Below are 20416 nucleotides of genomic sequence, written 5' to 3'. Positions count from 1 at the left end.
CTCACATAGTTTAATAATAGCCCATTTTCCAGATAAGAAAATAGATGTAGGCAGGTTACTTTACTTGGTCTTGGTAGAACGACCTGGATGTAATGGTGGGTGTGTTTGCTGTGAGACCCTGAGGGCTTAACCACACTGCTCCTGATACCATGACACCTACAGGTAACATTCTGAGAAGCTTTGCCTAAGAACCCTGTGAAGAAAGGGAACAGGGCCTGGATGCCCCATAAACAGCATGCCAGCTCAGAGAATCTACAGCTAGGTTTTAATATCAATCTGCTTGGATGATTACTTCAATGTTTGGATAGACAGTTTGTTGCCATTTTGGTTTTTTTACACCTTCTTTTATTTTAATCTTTCTTTTTTCCTGTAACTTCCTTGTTCTCTAAACAACATGCCCCTAAAATAAAAACCACAACAATGAAATCTTATCTTAGTTGAAATAAAGAGGAAGAAAGATCTCCACACATAGGCCAAGTATTCTAGGAACCTGGAGAAACTCAAGAGACCTACCTTAATGATGGCAACAAGAGGAGAATCCTCTGAAGCTTCCTCTCTGAACATGAGAAAACTCAAAATTAGGACTTTGGCAGAAAAGTTCAAACTCAAAAATGCAATGTGGAGAAAGAGCACAGCTTTCCTTGCTGATCTTTTTCTGACAGGATTGACTATAGAATGTGTGGAGCCCAGGAAAAATGAGAATATGGGGCCTCTTGCTCAAAATTTACTAAGAATTTCAAGATGGCAACAACAGGGAATTAAACAAAATGTGGGCCCTGTGTAACTGCACAGGTCACAGGCCATGAAACTGGCCCTGTTTCCTGAAAAGGATCTTTCCTAAAAAAGGGAAATCCATTTTTATTAATCAAGTACAAACATATACGTACACACACACACACACACACACACACACACATGTGCATACATATATGTATCTCAGTAGATAAGAGTGTAGAGATAGCATTATTGGCACAAGCTAAAAAATCATATAAAATATAATAATGCTACTGTGTCATGTGTGTGGGAGCAGCAGCCCATACACTGATCCAAAAGCTTATGACAATCAGCCTTGTATCTAAAATTTTCTGTCAGAGCAAGGACTGACCTCCCCCAAACCACCCACCAGGGCCTCTGCTGGAAATAGTTCTCTTCACTCATCAATCTCAGAGCCAATGCAGCTGTGGTTTCCAAAAAACAAAGGAGACCCTGATGCAGCCCCATCCTTACAAAACAGTTATTTGAATAAACCTGTTATCTATAAGTCAATTAACAAAAGAAAACAATGTTAATCAACAAATTCTAACCCTTAGAACCTGCCTTGAGTTTGTATAAATGTTGATAAATTGCTATTAATTTTGCACAATAAAAGGCAAGTTATCGTTTGTTTCCATCTGCTCATAAAAAAAGTGAGTTTACTCTCTAAATATTAATGAAATGTGTTCATTTATAACAGAGAAATTTTTAGCTTTCTTGATATTACCGTCACTAATATAAATTTATCAGAAGTGTAGCAGCAAAGTCAAGTCCCAGATCAAAGAAAACTTCACTAATTGGAAAATCAAATCTGGCTAAGCACCAGGCCTGGGCCAGAGCCCACAAATATCCCCCAGTGCAGTCTACACAGCTGAAGGAAGGCCAGTAGACCTGCTACTTTGATTGTAGACAGTCATATTAAATCATTTATCTTCAAGCCCTTTACTTCCTGTAATAGGAATTTATTGTTTTTCTTCCTTTCCCCTTCTTTCAAAAGGAATAAGACCCTAAATTTCTTATGGGGGCCTCCCTTTTTCCTCACTGTATCAATCCTAGTGGGGCTATAAATCAAGATGCCTCCCCTTCCCCAAAGTGTGAGTAGTTGACCTCAGCTTGGATAATCAGATGAACTCTCCCAGAGCTTTGAATCCTAATAGATGGAAAAAATAATGTTTGAATCTCATTCATTTCAGCAGTGGGGCCCTGCTAATGACAGCTGACTTGTTTCTGCTACAGGGACCCCTAAATCTACCTCAACTCCTACCTTTTTCCAATCCTTTTTCTCCAACTTTTCTCTCATTCCTATGAGTCAGCCAATATCCTTCCAGTAAATTACTTTTCTGTTAAAAATTTGCCAGATTATCTGATACTTTGCAACTAGAAATACATTTAACAACATAACTTGAGCTTCCATTGTGTATCAAGGACTATTTTAGCTCCCAAAGGCATAGGAATTGAGTTCATAATTTCAGCATATCATTGGAGAAAAGTTCGAAGTTCTTATAAATATGATGGAAAAACTAGCAAAGCAACAGACTAATGTGTTCAATCAATGTAGTATAATCTAATTTATGGGTATATGTTAGAACGTATACTAAGGAATATCCAGAAAATTTAATTTTAAGCCAATTATCAGGAAGAATGTGAAATTAAGGCATGAAAGGACTTGTTTAACAAGATGAAAGGAATGATCTATCCAGATCAAATATATTTGACAATGGCCAAAAGTCACTTGAATTAGCATTATAGGATTAACTGAACACAAAGGAAAACAGATTCGACATAGCAGAACTATTAATCACCAGTGCCTTAACAATCAATTCGGCTGTGACATATTTGGTTAGGTTAAGTGATGTACTATGGTTTTTATTGACAAGAGGTGTCCTGGGACATGAAATGTATTACTTATGAAAGAAAAAAGAACCTATGGGGAAATTCCATAGCAACTTTTTAGCATTTCTCAAATGTATACAAATATGGCCTGTTCTAAAATACCTAAATTCAAAACTCTATTTCCACAACTGAAAATATTAATATAATTGCTGTGAATAGCAATAATTATTTGAAATCTACCTTTTAAAAAGACCCTTAACCTGCATTTTTATAATATAAAGTAAAACAATTGGATATGTCGACTATGATTTTTGTAAGAGAATATAAAAACATCAACTTTAGCTAGCAACATTTTCTCTATTCCATTCTCCATCCTATGGACTGAAGCCAAATTCAGGCCCCAGTCTGCCTGCCTATATTCTGACGATGGCTTCTTTTCTTGGATACTAGCCCTACCAAGAGACCTAGCAACCTAGTTCTGGTCTTAACGGGTTTTGTCATTCCCAGCTTCTCTTACTCTTCCTAATGTTACAGTCCCAGTGACATCAAAGCTAAGTCAGAAAAGTGGCGATAGTTATAACACTGCTACTTCTCATTCAAAAGCAGGAGACTGGGGTACAGAAGGCTTTAGTGATCTGTGGCAGATCTGCCTGCATCCAGTGCAGTAACCATTACTGCTGCTAACCAAGTATGCCCAGTTCTTTCTGCCTAGGACATCCTGGCACTTCCTGGCCTCCTCGAGCTGGATGAGACCACACAACTAGTCCTGGCCAATGAATTGTAAGATGAAGGAACATGTATAACCTCCAAGCTAGAATATTAAATTTCTAATGAAACAGCCATCAGAGCTCTTTTCCTCTATCACAGAGACCAGAAAAACTCAATATGGCAACTGTCCTGGAGTGAAGGTCTGGAGTGAGAAGATGTGGAATGGAACACCCAGCTGACCTGCAGTGGAGCTGAAGCACTAACAAGAAATCAAACTGTAGTTAAACACATCTAGGATCCGGAGGTTTCTGCAGCATAATGTAGCCTAATCTGACAGATACAAGGTATTAAGATGTCAATGTCGGTGCCTGACTAGCTCAGTCTCAAATAGAGCATGAGACTCTTAAAATGTCAATGTCGTCACCAACGCAGTTTTAAGCAGTGCCTTCAAAGAGCAAAACTAAACTCTCAATTTTGTTTAATAGGTACTCAGTTTATCTAGTATAATGTAAACAAACATCTCAGTGACTAACTGAAACTTGAACAGATCACACTGCTAGATTGTTGATCCATTCCATCAGTTCTCTGCTTGATTCCACAGGTACTTTCAGAGCATTTATTGTGTGCCTAAATTTAGGTATGTGAAATTCTAGGAAGAATATGGACTCAATGACATAGCTATAGGAGTCTTAACCGACCATGTAAAATAAGGACTTGGAAATTTCCACTAAATTAGGCCACCAACTGATAATTATTGACTTTGAAAAGAAGCAAATGCCCCACCTGGGTATGAAAGATGTGTAGGCAATGCCTTAACAGGTTTGTGTCCTCTTTTCTGCGAAGCGTTCCTCTCCCGGTTCATAAGCATAAGGCACCTGTTTGTTGACTCTGAACTTTACTTCTGCTTATTGTTAGATGTGAGATGTTAAGCTCACTAAAGGACTTGGGTATACATAAAAACTTTGCCAAAAGCTTATTCTTATGAGCTGGCCTAGGCTTATCATGATGTGCATTATAAAATCAAAACTTCTTCTAAACTCTGGTATACATATGCATACATACATAAATACACAAACGAATTATTAAAGAAATTAGGGTTTAAGCTCCAAAGTGAATAGCTAAAACATTAAGGAAGTGAGATTCATGAAGATTCAGAGACTATGGAAGGATTGAACTGAAGCTTGAAGGATAGGTACGTTTGAACTTAAAGCATTTTATAGCTCTAACTATGCTGTCTATAAAAATATTCGGACCACTTTCCTTAGTTTCTGAATACACTTATCTATTTAGTTACTAGCTAACAAACAACAAACTAGGGCTTTATTTTAGAGTAAAGCAATTCCTTGTTCCTGAGAGGGAAAGGTATGTAATACCCATGTCACATCCTATTAGGTGACCTTGGACAACACTCAGACCTATTTGAGCACCAACACTCAGAACCTATTTGAACTTATGAAATGTAAGACTGGGATTCGATGATTACTTCATTCCCTAAAATCTTGTTAATTCTCTAATGGCTATATGCTATGATCTTTTAGCCATCTTTTTTCTTCAAATTTGCCCCCCTACCCTGCCACACACACACACAAAACCTCTCATTACAATTGGCAAGCTATTCATCCTTCTTTTCGTCAAATGAAGAAAGAGAATAAAAAGTAACTACCACATTTTAAGAAAAGAATTATCAGTCATTCTTGTATATTGTAGCTATTTGAGAAGCCATAGGGCAAAGGCATTTATATGGAAGATAAGCTCATTGTGTTGAACAAATTAATGCTGGATTGTGAATTAAATGGCGTGTCTTCGGACAGCTAATTAGCTTTGTGCTGCTCAATTAAGTTTTGAAAGGACATGTTGTGTTTCTTGATAGAATACAGAATATACTTCAAGGCTATTGCTACTCTGGATAATTTCAATTTTAAACCCAGGAAAAATGAGCAAGAAGGAATCAAGGGCTTTGTAAACCCCCAAACAATTCAGACTCTCCAAAGAGCTTAAATTTCAAACTGTAAATAGCAAAATAACACAGTTTATTTTTAACCATATCTGGAAATCTCAACAAACTAACAAACTTGAAATTAACTTTATTTTACATAGCATTGAGCATAGCATATTTTTAATTTAGATTGAGAACAAATATTATAAAAGTAAGAATGAGTACTAAATAAAAATGCCTTCTAGAATCCGTATACTTTTATTCTATAAGATGAAACCACAAACATCCCTCATTCCATATACCAAGAGGAAAAGTGTTGCTATTTGAAGTGCTTAGGCTTTAGAATAAGAGAATATTAAACAGAACTCATTTCAGATTTTAACTCTGTTATTGACCTTAGAAAATTACTTAACCTCTTTGTTTGGATTTTCTCACCTATGAAATGGGGTTATAATTCTTATCTTGTAGGGTTGTGATGAAGTCTCCCATAGTCCAAGTACAGTGTCAGCCCTAGTTAAACCCAATATCTCTTAGTTGCTTTTCCCTGTCTATATTGGCTGTGAACTGACCTAAACCTATATGCAGATTTTCCATAAATATTGAAAACCTCCAGTGATTAGGAATACCTCTGCTACTGCAGACATATTGTCACCAGTTGCTATGCTATAAAAAAAAAGTTTTAGATGGAATTTTGCCACTCATACAAATACAGTACGTAAACACAAAATCAATCCTATGACTTATTTCTGTAAGTCTGTGAACGCCCCCTACTTCTCTCCTAGAGCAAACTGTCAAGACCCTGGTATAAAAAGGGAAACTCCCAAATAGACTCGACAGTCCTCTGGAAGCACAATATTCTAAACTTCTTGTCAGATCAGATGACAATGCCCATAGAGGTTGGAAGGAACAAAACCAAGACAAATCCAGACCTAGAACACTGTTGTGTGTGTATGTCATGAGTTGAGATATATATATGAAATACCAACAACAACAACACCACAACCACCACCACTCTCACTAAGAGTTACAAGACCACAGCCTGCATGTTTTCTGCTGTGCTCTCCTAGACTTACTTAAATGTCCATTTCTTCTCTAAACTTGAACATTCTAACAGTCTTCCAGCATTCCTCAGGCAAATGAAACTCCCCAATACAGGTCAGAAACAACAATATTTGAAGCATTTGAAGGACCTACCTATAGACAGTGGATTCCTGATAAGATTTTTTCAGATATTAACCACATACGCAGCCCACTATTTCTACCAAATGACCTTAAAGTATGTGACAAATAATAAAATAACATTGTCAAGTTTGTATAATCATACCTGATTTTGTGACATCAATTTTTAAAAATTTTGCAACACATAGACGTGGTATGCCAAAGTATAGGAGACTGCATCTATGCATATAGACCAGTTTGAATAAAAACAGTAAATTTATTTAAAACAAATTATTTAACATAGGCCAGCTGAATCTATTAGTTTCATTTTCTCTTGAATAAAAAGAACTACAGTGATACATCCAGAAAAATGGAATGTTATTCAACACCAAAAACAAATGAGCTATAAAATCACGAGAAGACAGAAGAAACTTAAATGTACATTACTAATGAAAGAAGCCAATATAAAAGGCCATATACCATATGATTCTAATTATATGGCATTCTGGTTTCTAGGGTTGGGGTGAAGAGGGAGATGAATGAGCAGAGGCTGACAGTGAAAATACTCTGCATGATATTATAATAATGGATATATGTCATTACACATTTGTCCAAACCTATAGAATACAAAACTCCAAGAGTGAATCGTAAGGTAAACTTTGAGCTGTGGGTAATTATGATGTGTCAATGTAGGTTCATCCTTGGTTAAAAAAAAATAGAATTAACATTCTCACTAGTAATGTTAGTAAGAAAGGAAAACTATGCCTGTGTTGGTTCTGGGAGTATATGGAAAATTTCTGAGTCTTTATCTTAATTTTATTGAAAGCTAAAATTTCTCATAAAAAAAAATAGTCATAAAAAGTGACTATATGACCTACTTTGTGCCTACAGGACACAAGCTACATGCTGGGGAATCTAAGAAGGAGATTGGGCCCTGGTCTTCAGGGAACACACAGCCTCATGCTCAAGGAATCACAGACAATGTGCTGATCAATCTAAAAGTCACCTTTGTAGGTATCTTAAAAACATGATGGGGTAAGAGACATTCCTACATCTCTCCCCTTGAAACAACAATAAAGTAAACATCTAAAATTCAATGAAAAACACCCAAACAGCACACCAGCATGTCCGAGCGTGGGATCTGTGCATAAGAGCTACCACAGGTCAGAACAGTGGGTATTGGATGGTAGACTGGGAAAAACAAAGAAGCTGTCTCTTCCAACTCCAGGAGCTCCCTGTAGGACAAGGGGGAGATGGGAAATGCGGTAACTTTCCTAAACAGCCCTGCCTGGGTGCTGTGAGCTCCACACGGCCGGTTGCAGTGGCCGGTCATCAGGGCAGAAGTAGAGAAATGGGGATGGCAGAAAAGGAGGGACAGCAGAGAAACAACAGTTGATTTTTACCAGCCATGGTTGCAAAACAGAGGCTGAGCCGCAGCCCCCATCACATAAGCCACAAGCCCCTCCCCCATAACCTCTGAGACAGACCACCGCAGAGCCCCAGGAGAATCTGAGCAAACACTGCTGAAACTGTCACTAACACTGACAGGAACTGAGACTGGGGGTATTAAGCATGATTAAACATCTATAAGGAAAAAGAACACATTAGTAAGACTTCATATAAAGCCGGGATCCAGGAGGCTTAGGAGCCACCTACTGAAAACCAAAAGAAAAAAACCTTTGCAACAGCCTAGGGACCATTATATAATAAATCTTCATTCTGGGAGGAGGAGGGAAAAAGCAGAACACACTTCCATTAATGCTCAGGCAGAGAAATAGTTCATTAAACACCATAAACAAACAAGGTGACATGGCATCTCAGAAAGGAAAAGAAAAATATTCAGAAAATAAGTTTACAGACGTAGAAATATGTGAATTAAATGACAGAATTCAGGATGGTACTTCTGAAAAAACTCAATGAGATCCGAAACGAATCATATCAATGATTTCAAGAATTAAAAAGACAATTAGATGAGTAGAATGAGTTCTTTAGTAAGGAGATTTAAACCCTCAAAAAGAACTGAATAGACCTCCTAGAGAAAAGAACACAGTGCAAGAGTTGAAAAATGAAATAGTAAGCTTGGGAAATAGAGTCAACCAAATAGAGGAAAGGATCAGTGATATCGAAATCAGAAATCTAGAAATAAATCAGAAGAAAGAAGAGAGAAACCAAAGAATGAAAAATAATGGAAGAGAAATATAAAAGTTAACTGATACCATCAGAAGAGGAAACGTAAGAGTAATGGGCATATTGAAGGCGAAGGAAAAGAAGCAGGGATTAGAAAGATTTTTAGACAAATAGTTGACGAGAATGTCCCAAATCTAAGAAATGAGCTGGAGCTTGAAATTCAAGAAGTCAATGTAACACTCAATGATCTCAACCCAAAAAGGCCTTCACCAAGACACGTTGTATTAAAATTATCAAAATCAATGACAAAGACAGAATTCTCAAGGCAGCCAGAGAGAAGATGGTAACCTATAAAGAAAACCCCATTTGATTCTCGTCAGACTTCTCAGCACAAACCTTACAAGCCAGAAAGGAAAGGAATCAAATATTCAAACTATTAAGTGAAAGGAACCATCATCCAAGAATAATATATCCAGCTAAGTTCTCCTTTAGATATAATGGAGAAATAAAGACCTTTCCAGACATACAAAAATTGAGGGAATTCTCTACTACAAGGTCTGTGCTACCGTAAATACTGAAAGGGGTTAGCTGACCTAAAACGAAATGACCAGAAAAATACATAATTAGGAGTAAGATGACAAGAAGACTGATAAAAGCAGAGGAGTGCAACCCTTACTAGGAACAGGTCATTATAAGCTTAAAAATAAGAAACAAGTGCTATAGCAAGGTAGTAATGAACGTTCAGCATATGTAGGGACAAATTGAGACAATGATTGAAAAGGGGAGGATTCAAAGATCCATATTCACAAAGGGGAATGGAGATAAGGCATGAGCAGAAGATAATGGACACCTGTACATATATAACTATCCTTTACATATTCATAATAGTAACCACAATCAAAATTTCAGAACCAAAGTATAAAACATAAAACAAGAAGGACTAGAGGGAAAATCCACAAAAGCCAACCAAAATAAAGAAAACAGAAATACAAAGACAAGGAAGCAATGGAAACACTGAGCTACAAGAGAGCAAAAGATAAATGACTATAAGAAGACCTCATATTTCAATAATCGCCCTAAAAGTAAATGGACTGAACTCACACAATAAAAAGGTACAGAGTTGCAGACTGGATCAAAAAACAAAACCCATCTATATGCTGCCTCCAGGAGACACATCTCAGTTCCAAAGAGAAATATAGACTCAAAGTGAAAGAATGGAAAATGATATTTCAAGCAAATAGCATTCAGAGAAAAGCGGGAGTAGTGGTACTAATATCAGACAAAATAGACTTCAGCATAAAAAATGTAAAGAAAGATACTGAGAGGCACTTCATAATGATAAACGGAATCAAACACCAAGAAGACTTAACACTTATTAATATCTATGTTCCCAATCAGGGAGCCCCAAAATATATAAAGCAACAACTAACAGAACTAAAAGGAGAAACAGACCAAAACACTATCATAGTAGAGGACCTAAATACTCCACTGTCAGATATGGATATATCATCCAATCAGAAAATCAATAAGGAAATAACACCTTTAAATGACACATTAAACCAACTGGACATAACTGACATTTACAGAGCTTTTCATCCCAAAATAGCTGCTTATACGTTCTTCTCTAGTACACATGGAACATTCTCAAGTATTGACCATGTACTGGGACATGGAGATAGCCTCAACAAATGTAAGAGTGTTGAAATCATACCAACCATATTCTCTGATCATAATGTTTTGAAACTAGAGATCAATTGCAAAAAGGAAGCAGGAAGAACCACAAATATATGGAGATTAAACAACAAGCTACTGAAGAATAACTGGATCAGAGAAGAAGTAAAAAGAGAGATCAAGAGATACAGAGAAACAAATGATGATGATAGTACAACATATCAAAACTTTTGGAACATGTTAAAAGCGGTCAGAAGAGGAAAGTTCATATCATTACAGGCCTATCTCTAAAAACAAGAATGAGCCCAAATAAACAACCTAATGCTTGATCTTAAAAAAGGAAGAACAAATAAAGCCTAAAGTCAGCAGAAGGAAAGAAATAATAAAAATTAGAGCAGAAATAAATGAAATTGAAAAAAAATAGAAAAAATAAATGTAACAAAGAGCCGGTTCTTTAAGAAAGTTAATAAAATTAACAAACTCCTGGCTATACTCACTAAAGAAAAAGGAGAAAGGACACAAATAAACAAAATCAGGGATGAAAGAGGGGAAATGACAACAGACATTGCAGAAATACAAAGGATTATACAAGAATACTATGAAAAAGTATATAACATCAAATTTAATAACCTAGAAGAAATGGACCAGTACTTAGAAAAACACTACCTTGCTAGACTGAATCAAGAACTGGAAAATCTAAATCTAAATAAACCAGCAGTATGTAAATTGAAACAATTATCAAAAACGTACCAAAAAATAAAAGTCCAGGACAAGATGGCTTCACCAGTGAATTCTACCAAACTTTCAAAGAAGATTTAACACCTATTCTCCTCAAACTCTTCCAAAAAATTGAAGAGACAATACTTCCCAACTCATTTTATGAGGCCAATATTACCCTGACCAAAACTTAATAAAGATAACACACACACAAAGAAAACTACATACCAATATCTCTTAAAACACAGATGCAAAAATTCTAAATAAGATACTAACGAATCAAATACAGGAACATATTTAAAAAATTGTACACTACGATCAAGTGGGCTTAATCCCAGGGGCACAGGGATGGTTCAACATATGCAAATCAATTAATGTGATACACCACATAAACAAATTAAAAAATAAAAATCATATGATCATGTCAATAGATGCAGAAAAAGCCTTCAACAAGGTACAGCATCCATTTATGATCAAAACACTTAACAAATCGATATAGAAGGAAAATACCTTAATATAATAAAGGCCATATACGACAAACTCTCAGCCAACATTATACTTAATGGTGAAAAATGGAAATTTTTCTTTAAGATTAGGAACAAGGCAAGGCTATCACTATCACTGCTATTATTCAATATAACATTGGAGGTCCTAGCGAGTGCGATTAGACAAGAGAAAGATATAAAAGGGATCCGAATAGGAAACAAAGAAGTCAAACTGTCACTATTTATGGATGACATGATTCTCTATATAGAAAATTCTAAAGACTCCACAAGAACACTACCAGAAACAATAAGCAAATATAGTAAAGTCTCTGGATACAAAATCAATGTTCAAAAATCCATATACTCTAATAACAAAGTGTCAGAAAAAGAAGAGGAAAAAATGTGGAGGATTAAAAATGGCATAGATGATAGAGGCTCTGTTCATCCCTCTGGCGACCAAATCAAAGTCGTGATGGAAACAAGGAGCAGCAGCAAGAAAAAATCATCTGAGATCTAGAGGAACAAGCCATACAACTAGTGAGAAATCCAAGAAATCACCCTGTAATTGCATTAGGTAAGATGCAGCAAGGACTCGGGCTCCCCGGGCCCCAGTAGCTGAGTGAGATGGAGGTTGCAGCGGCAACAGTGGCAGACACCTCTTAAAGGGGCTGCCACCACGAGCAGTGAAGGGCTTGATCACTCTGAGCACCAGTGCCCGATCGGCTGCACGCAGAGGGGACAAGGGACTTAAAGGGAGAGATTGTCGGAGTAAGGATCAACATGAGACTTGCTCAATACAGAAGTGCCAATGGTAGCCATTGTTCATTGTTGATACCTCTCCCCTCCCAGTGTACCAGGCACAGCTTTACCATAGCCATGATGTCATCAAACTGGATAACAGAGGTCACTCTGCCCAAAGGATTCCCTAAAACCCCACCTTCCCCTACCTGGGCCCCATCCAAGCCACATCCAGGTATATCCTCAGCCAGACAGGTGCTCCTTGCTGAGAAGCGCCTAGACTCACACTAGAGGCAGCTAGCCTCAGTTTCTTTTGAGGCAACTATAAGCACAGCATCTGTGGATTGCTTGCTGAATCTTAACAGGTGGCCTCAGAGAAATAGAGGCTTAGGCTAACTTTGGCCTGCAGCTGAATCCCTCTCAGGACTGCACCACTGAAAACCTACTTCACAAGTCCACACTAATAAGACTGAGAGACTTAAGAGCTTTTCTTGGTACATGAAAACAGACACGGAAAGGCAGCCGTAATGGGAAGACAAAGCAGAAACCATAGGAGAGAACAGATATAATGGAGTCAAGTAATTTAACAGATAACAGAGTTCAAAATACTGGTTATAAAGATGCTCAATAAACTTTTGGGAAATGTAGAGAACTCCAACAAAGAGATAAAAATGGAGGTGGAGATTACAAGAGGAAACCAGTCTGAAATGGTGAACACATTCTCTGAGATGAGAAGTATATTAAATGACATAAACAAAGGAATAAACAAAATGAATAAAGAAGAGGATCACATGCCCTTTCTAGAGGACAGGAAAGCCAATTAGTACACTCAAACAAAATGGCAAGAAAAAAGATGCCAAGACTATAAAGATGATTTAAGGAGGATATGGGATACTATTAAGGCTCCAAATATTCATCTGATCAGCATAAGTGAAGAAAATCAAGATGTTGAACAGCCGTTTGAAGAAATAAAGATGGAAAACTTCTCTAACCTGGTGAAGGAAATGGACATAAAACCTCAGGAAGCTCAGAGAATTCCAAAAATCAGGGATCCAAAGAGGCCCACACCAAGACACATCATAATTAAAGCACAAAAGGTTAAATACAAAGAAAAAATTCTAAAACCATCAAGAGAAAAACAAATAATTACATATAAGGGAACACCCATATAACTGGCAGCAGATTTCTCAAGAGAGACTATGCAAGAGAGAAGGGCTTGGCAAAAAATATTCAAAAGAATGAAGACCCAAGATATACAACCAAGAATAATTTATCCAGCAAAGCTATCATTTAGAGTTGAAAGACAGATATAGAGCTTCCCAGACAAAAATAAACTAAAGGAATTTATCACCACCAAGCCAGAATTACAGGTAATGTTAGAGGGACTTCTTTAAGAGGAAGAAACATGTATCAAAAACAGGAATAAAGTGGATGTGGTTTCATAGTGTAGCAGTTAGCACATTTGTTTTACATGCAGAACATCCTGGGTTCGTGCTCCACTGGGCCTATAGTCCATGGTCTATGGCCATGCCATCCTGAACAAGCCTGATGTCTGATTTCAGAAGCTAAGCGGGATCGGGCCTGCTTAGTACTTGGATGAGAGACCACCTAGGAAGACCAGGTGCTGTAGCCATAAATAATAATAATAAATAATAATTTTAAAAAAACAAGAATAAAGAATGATAACAACTACATTCTTATCAATAAGCACTTTAAATGGAAAAGAAGTAAGTGTTCCAACCAAGGAATGGAGTGGCTGAATGGATAAGAAAACAAGACCCTTATATATGAAAAGGAATGGAGAAGATATTGCTGTGATGTACCTAGAAGGTATTTAAGTCAGATAGAGCATGATAAACACTATATGATTTCACTTATATGTGGAATTTAAGGAATAAAAAGAACAAACTTATCAAAAACTGACTCACAAATATAGTGGACAAGTTTGTGCCGGACAAAGGGAAGGAGGTTTTAGGGGGCTGGAAGAATGGTGTGAAGGGTTAAAGAAGTACAAATTAGTAGCTAATGGATGGTCATGGGGATGAGAAACAGCATAAAGAATGCAATTAGCATTAATACAATGGCTAAGTGGAGAGTCAGGGATGGAGGGAGCAATTGGGGGATCATTTTACTGACTGTATCGGTGTCTGACCAATGTACTATATACTTGAAACTAATTTTAAAAAATAAAATTTAAAAAAAGTAGAAAAAATAATTCCTTTTGCAATTGCAACAAAAACAATAAAATACCTAGGAATAAATTCAATGAAACATGTGAAAGACCTATATAATGAACACTACAAAACCCTTTTGAAAGAAATTGAAGAAGATACAAAGAAATGGAAAGATATTTCGTGTTCTTAAATTGGAAGAATCAGCATAGTTAAAATGACCTTATTACCTAAAGCATTATATAGATTTAATGCAATACCCATCAAAATCTCATCATCATTTTCTAAGGAAACAGAACAACAAATCATCAGATTTGTATGGAAGCACAAAAGACCTCAAATTGCCAAAGCCATACTGAGAAAAAAAAAAAACTGAGGCTGGAGGCATCACTTTGCCCAACTTCAAATTATATAACAAGGCGACAGTAATCAAAATATCATGGTATTGGCAGAAAAACAGACGCACAGACCAGTGGAACAGAATCGAGAGTCCAGAAGTCAATCCATATTTACATGGGCAAATAATTTTTGACATAAAGCCAAAAACACACAGTGGAGAAAGAAAAGCCTCTTCGATAAATGGTGCTGGGAAAACTGGAAAGTCACCTACAGAGGAATGAAACTGACTGTTGTCTATCACTACACACCAAAATTAACTCAAAATGTATTAAGGGCCTGAATATAAGACCAGAATCAATAAAATGCAGAGAAGAAAACATAGGAACTAAACTCAAGGACCTTGGACTTAAAGAAGATTTTATGAGTTTAACTTCAAAGGCAAGGGAAGTAAAAACAAAAATAAATGAATGAGACTAATCAAACTTAAAGCTTCTGCTGAGAAAAAGAAACCATCAACAAGGTAAAGAGACAACCATCCAAATGGGAAAATATATTTGCAAGCAATGCCTCCAATAGGAGCCTAATATCCAAAATATACAAAGAACTCATATGACTCAATAACAACAAAAAACAAATGATCCAATCAAAACATAGGCAGAGGATCTGAACAGACACTTCTCCCTAGAGGACATACAAATGGCCAAGAAATATATGAAAATATGCTCAACATCTCTAGCTCTTAGGGAGATACAAATCAAAACCACAGTGAGATCCCATCTCACACCTGTTAGAATAGCTATAATCATCAGGACAAGTAATAACAAATGTTGGAGAAGATGTGGAGAAAAAGGAACCCTCATACACTGCTGGTGGGACTGCAAATGGGTATAGCCATTATGGAAAACAGAACAGAGTTTCCTCAAAAGAACTAAGAATTGACTACCATACCCAGCAATCCCTCTACTGAGTATTTAGCCCAAAGACTTGAAAACCCATATCTGAAAAGATATTTATACACTGATGTTCACAGCAGCATTATCAATAGTGGCCAGGATATAGAAGCAACCGAAGTGTCCTACAATAGATGATTGGCTAAAGAAGCTGCAGTGTATATATACAATGGAATATTACTCAGTCATAAGAAGAGATGAAATGATGCCATTTGCAACAACATGGATGGACCTTGAAATAATCAAATTAAGCGAAGTAAGCCAGATAGAGAAGGTTGAAAATCACATGATATCACTTATATGTGGGATATAAACCTAAAAGCAACAAATGAACAGGACAAACAGTGACTCATGGACATGGACAATGGACTAGTGGTTAAAAAGGGAGGGGGAAATAAGAAAAGAAAATGTTAAAACATATATAAAAATATAAGTTTGAGAAAAAATTAAAATATTGGCAGAATAAAAAAAATAAAAAATAAAAGTCACCTTTGTAACATCACTAACAAGCAGTGAGTGATCCAGCTGTGATGAAATAGATTGTAGGAACTTAAAGCTTCTCTAGCACCCATGTCCTCAAGAACAAGCTAATGGGACAATTATTTTTTTTAATTTATTATTTCCTTTTTATAACCAATTTTTATCTTTAGAATATGGTATCATAGTTGGAATTTCAGACATGATGGCAGACCAATCAGAGGCTATTTCTTGATTGTGAGGAAAAAGAGATCTGTCTGTATCTTTTCAATCAAACACCATGATTTGTTTCCTTTCCCATATAAAGGGCCCATCCTGCTTCCAAAGGATGACTAATTGTGAAGAATAAAACATTTTTCTTATAAGAAGTCACAAAAATAACCCTCTGCCCTCACATCATTTCCTTTCCTCATGCCACTATAATTTATGAAAATGATGTAAAACTTTGGACTTCAGTGAATACTGCAAAATCCGGTCTGCAATTAGTTTTATATGTTTAAGGTTTCCTTAATCAGAGCAAATCATAATTCTTCAGAAGCAAAAGTAAGCCTCGAAAAAGACATGAATCTGCAAGTTCTCGTTTTTCAGAGAAATTGATTTATAAGGAAAAGGACTTTAGTATGTCTCCCATGTAGAAAACTCCCTATAATAAACTTTGGGGAAATTGGTTCAAGAAGCTGCCATCAAATTCCAGTTCTCAAGGCTTACGGTGCCAAGGACTGTGCTGGCATTGGCCATCAATATCAGGGAGCTAACTTGGTGTAAATCTAATTTTCAACAGTGTCAAGAATAAAGCATAAGCCTATTATGAAGGCCAGGTCCTCAGAATAACTCTTAAGAAGAAGCTACTTCAAGTCGTTCTCTGACTACCAATCTTTCTCATCTCTTTTGATGAGCTTGGTGCTTGTCACTTAATGGTACCCAGCATGTATTATTGAACCGAATAAATGCCACGTAAAATCTAAGACCTGCTGCCTCCAGGCCTTCAGAGGGTTTGTTAGAAGGCAGGACATGCTCTCCTTCAACATTCCATTTTGGTGATTGATGATATGAGAGATGATTAAAGATCTTCAAACTTGGCATCGTTAATATATTGGTAGTAATCCCTTTAAATAAATCACATGTAAGTAATAAGTTAAGGATGTCATTCAAAAATTACAAAGGAAGTCAAAGCCTATTTACTGGGACTTGTCAGATCTGTGATTTATTCTCATTATCAGAAATGTAACACTGGATTGTATTTCCAACTTGATTTTAGAATGACTCTTTTAATGATAGCTCAATCTTAATGAACATAACATTTGGTGAGAAAACAGCTAAATCTTCTTTTAGTACATGAATTTCACTCATATAGGCTTCCATGGTCACATCTGTAAGGCCAAAGGAAAAAAAAATAAACATCTTCAGAGACAAAGGACCACCAACCAGCCCTGAGTAGTCTAATTGACTCTGGGTATTTTCTTGATTTTCAGGTCAAATTGAATAACACCTAAACTAAATTATTTGCTTTTATAGAAAAAGACTCTTTCCTACCCAGAATTTCAAGCTCTTTCAATAAAAGAAAGTCAAGAAGTCTCATGTTCATTTCTAATGCGGTAGAGTGGTGCAAAACAGAATTTCTGCTCATCTGGAGCAGAAAAGGAGGCAGGTGAGTTACCTAATTAATTCAGCCAATGTCCCCATCAGGACAACATCTTTGAGATTTCTCTGGTTACTTTTAAGTAGCATTTCATTATTTCTCATTATTTATTTTTATGGTTTTATTCAACATGTATTTTGAGAGCCTACTATGTACCAGATGCTAGGAACATCACAGTGACAACCAGATGAGGTCCCTTCAATCAGGGAACAACATATCAGTGGGGGAAAGGATTTTAACCAAAATCCACAATCCAGCATGTACAACTGCACAACGCTGATGTAAGGCAGATGCACAACTGGGAATCTGACCTAGACAAGGAAATCAAAGAAGGACTCTGGCAGGAAGTAATCATTAACTCTGGAAACGCGGAAATGAAAGAAGGAAGAGCAGGTGCAGTCCCTGTCATTGGAAGGAGAAGGATGACCACAAGGGGCAAGAAGAATACCAGTGTGTGACCAACACAGAACCAGGAGGGAGAGCATGCACAAGACGGTTAGGGGCCAGGAAACAGATCATTAGGCCTTGCATGTCTGCTTGAGTGTTTCGCCTTCATCTCCCAGCAGTGGGAAGTCAGGAAGGGTTATGTGGAGGGAGGTATCATGAGGAGCCTTGAGTTTTCAAAGATGGGTACAGGGAAGAGAACAGATTAGAGGGGAACAGAGTGTCTGTTAGTATGTCAGTTAAGAGTCTCAGAGCCCTGAAAGAAGATGGTAGTAGCTTAGACTAGAGGGTAGCAGTAGTGTGGAATGGAGAGATTTGAGAAAATTTCTCCTATCCACTTCCATTGATGATCTCATGCCCTCTATACCTCTATTCTAAATAGCTTCACCTCTGTCTAAATTGATATTCTTGCCTGCTTAATGCTTCCCTCTGAAGTACCAGCTTTTAGTGCTATGCTTTATAATAAGGACTGAGTGTGTATTTGTGTTATGAATGGGTAGCTCACACTTTCATTATGCTTTTCCCTGCTCCATAAGATTCTTCCAATACAGTCAGGCCTTAATGTACCATGTAGGCATACACACGGAGGTTACAGAATTGGCCTAGTGGCCCCAAGAACACAATTTGAGACTCCCTGGGGTGGGGGAAGTAAGGGTCGCCCCTCACCCCACCCCCAGCCCTCAACTTTAAATGCAGAGCCAGTATGGAAATAGCAGTCAGGGGAAAGTGAAGGCTTGAGGAATGGATTTCATGTCTCTGAGCTGAGTTGTCTCCATAACACCTGTTGACTTCCATCTCATAAATCACCTTTGATATGATTTCCATGTGTTGTTAGCACATTTTCTAGATTCTCAGATGGCCTTTTAACATTCTAGTAGTCTATTTCCCAGACTGCATAATACCCTTAATAGCATGAGATAACTCATAACCTAATGGTGATAATACAAACATAAAGCATTTTTTAAAAGGTCTTTTATCTATATTGCCTCTTTGTTCACTTAAAGTAATCCCATGAAGTAGGCAAGACTGGAATTAAACCCCTACCAGTGGCTTGAGGAAGCAACCCACTCTTTAGGACTAAAATATCACATGCACTTCCTAGTCTGACTATTTGGGGAGGCCAACTGCAGCCTCCCTAAGAGTCTTGGCCTTCCAAGTCCAGGTTCCCGAAACCTGGAGTGCATGCTATTTCCTTCAAGACTCTTCCTCTGGAGGATGCTTAGGGTCTTGCGACACTTAAGAAAATTTATTTTAGTCATCTCATGCAGACAATGATCTGAATACTGGAAGGAACATCCACAGCTTTTGTTAGCAAACAATCATTTTCTGCTCATACCCAGAAATTATTCCCACTGGATTTCTCTATTTGGACTACTTACTACAAGGGAGATGTCCTCTTATAATAATTACAGAGGCAAACATGGATGGTCGTTGGTATAAAACTGACTTTGACACTTTCTACACTCTTTCTGACCAACCAGATTGATAACAGAAGCAAAGAATCTTAGAGTTTGAAAGGTCCTTAGCAGACATCTAGTCCACTTCCTTGGCCCTCAGCCAATATCATTTTATCTGCACAGGCACGTGTGTACATCCAAAATGTTATATCTAAGTTGTGCTTTTGGGAGTGCAAAAGTCCATGCTGGCAAAGCTGCAATTATTCAAAATATTTTGGAAATCTTTTCTTTGAGAACTATCTTTAGAGTCATTTTATAGGCTATAGGAAAAAAAAAGTGATGACTTCACATTAAAGAAGTCAGCGTTCCTTTTAACCCAGAACAACTCCAGACTGGAATCCAAATAACAAATGGCATTTGTGAATAAACAAATCCACCCTCAAAGAATAAACATTTGCTACTACCGAAGAGTACAAGGAATGTTTACACTTTATATGAAAATATGTTTGTTGAAGAAATATTTGAGTTGAAAAACTGAAAACAACATTCTCTTATACAAATCAAGAGACTGCTTAAATAAATTATTGTATAAATGAGGTACAATATGATGCCACTACTAGAAAACATGTTTTTGTAAAAAAAATTTAATGACAAGGGGAAAGAGAATCAAAGTAAGAATCATGTCAAAAGATTCTTTTAAATGCAACTGAGATGCCAAGTAAGACCAACTTGTTCACTGAATTTGGCCGTTAGGAGACCAGTGGTGACCATAGCCCAAAAAGTTTAAAAGAAGCCAGACTGGCGTGAGTTGAGGAATGAGAGATGTGAAAGTGGAAGTCATGATTGGGGTCTTCTCAGTCAGGACTTGGTTTG

General features: G+C 37.1%; 1 pseudogene; it reads left to right on the top strand.

The window, feature by feature from the left end:
• The first annotated feature begins 13643 nt into the window (after nt 1-13643).
• LOC118614316 lies at nt 13644-13759 on the top strand (annotated as a pseudogene).
• Nucleotides 13760-20416: the final 6657 nt, after the last annotated feature.

Source organism: Rousettus aegyptiacus, unplaced genomic scaffold (genome assembly GCF_014176215.1).
Source record: "Rousettus aegyptiacus isolate mRouAeg1 unplaced genomic scaffold, mRouAeg1.p scaffold_m13_p_2, whole genome shotgun sequence".
NCBI classification, from domain to species: domain Eukaryota; kingdom Metazoa; phylum Chordata; class Mammalia; order Chiroptera; family Pteropodidae; genus Rousettus; species Rousettus aegyptiacus.
This window is presented reverse-complemented; position numbering and strand designations above follow the sequence as displayed.